Raw genomic sequence first — 1,826 nt, 5'->3', positions numbered from 1 at the left:
CAAATAAGAGCATAAAAGAAAATTTCTCAGGACAGCACAATACAAAGTTAAGTAGGATAATTAAATGTGCAAAGACCTAGAGTCAGAAAACCAAAAGGGAAGAAAATGCTCAGCATTAATAGAACTAAACAAAATATTCATTTATATCAAAAACTTTGGAAAACAATTACCTGGTCAACCCACTGGAAAAAAATCCAATTTTGTGTCATTCCCAATACAGGTGGCACAATGGAAGGAGGAAATCATCAAATAATATCATTAATACCACAAGCAAATAAAACGTTAATGAAGATCATGCAAAAAACGGTTGTAGCAGGAAATCAGCATACAACTGCTGAAGTCGAATTAAGAAGAGAATGTGGAAATAGGGATAACAATGCTGACATCAGTTAAATTTTAACTGAAAGCAGAAAATATCAGAAAGAGTTGCTTGTAATGTATTGACTGTGCAAAGAAATAATTTGACTTTGTGGATCATAACAAAGTATGGATTTTTGTTGTTGTTGTTAGGTGCCATCTAGTCGATACCGACTCATAGCAACCTTATTTATGCACAGCAGAACGAAACACTGCCCGATCCTGGGCCAACCTCACTACTGTTGCCACACGAGTCCATCGATGCTGCCACTTGAATAATCCATCTTGTTGGTGGTCTTCCTCTTTTTTCTGACCCCATTTTACCAAACATGATATCCTTCTCCGGCGACTGATCCCTCCTGATAATATGTTCACAGTATGAGAGAATAAGTTTGGCCATCTATGAATGTTGTTGTTAAGTGCCGTCGAGTCAGTTCTGACCCATAGCGACTCTGTACAGGGCTTCCAAGGAGTAGCTGGTGAGCTTGAACGGCCGACCTTGCAGTTCAAATGGCTTTGCAGTCTAGCGAGTTAACCCACAGCCACACCAGGACTCCAGGTGATCTCATTAGGAGTGTATGTATAGAACAAAGGGACATTGAATGGTTTAAAATCAGGAAAGGTATGTGCCAGGGTTGTAATATTTCACCATATTTATTAAATCTGTGCCCTGAGATAATCTTCCAAGAAGGTGGAAAATATGAAGAAGATAGTGGCATCACAATTTGAAGAAGTCTCATTAATCACTTGCAATATGCAGGTAATACAACCTTGCTTACTAGAAATGAAGAAGACTCTAAGTATATATTCATGACAATCAAAAAAAGAAAAAACATGTCAGAAGATACTCTGAAACTTGCTTTCCAACATAGACATGCTAAAGCAAATAGAAAAACAATGAGGAGGCAAATGAGCAAAATTGAAAATTTCAAAGGGCAGCTTGAATAGACAGAGGCAAATATTATAATGAAATGTGCAAATATCTGGAATTAGAAAAAACAAAAGGTAAGGATATTCTCAGCATTTATCAAGATGACAGAACTGAGGAAAAAAATCCAAGCCTTGACTTTCAAAACCAAAGGATTCTTTGGACAAAATATTGAATAACTCAGAAAGCATCAAAAGAAGATGGAAGGAATACGCAGAGTGACTGTACCAAAAATAAGTGGTTAATGTTCAACCATTTCAAGAGGTAGCACACTATTAAGAGCCAATGATACTGAAGAAAGAAATTCAATGTGCAATGGAGGCATGGACAAAGAACACGACTCCTGGAATTGATGGAATGCAAATTAAAATATATCAACAACCTGATGTTGCACTGGAGGCACTCATTTATCTATACCAAGACATTTAGAACACAGTTACTTTAAGTGATTGGAAGCGATCCATGTGTGTGCCAATTCCGATGAGACATGGCCCAACTGAATGCAGAAATCATTGGACAATAAATATCATTAATATCACAT

Source organism: Chrysochloris asiatica, unplaced genomic scaffold (genome assembly GCF_000296735.1).
Source record: "Chrysochloris asiatica unplaced genomic scaffold, ChrAsi1.0 scaffold00066, whole genome shotgun sequence".
Lineage (NCBI taxonomy): Eukaryota > Metazoa > Chordata > Mammalia > Afrosoricida > Chrysochloridae > Chrysochloris > Chrysochloris asiatica.
This window is presented reverse-complemented; position numbering follows the sequence as displayed.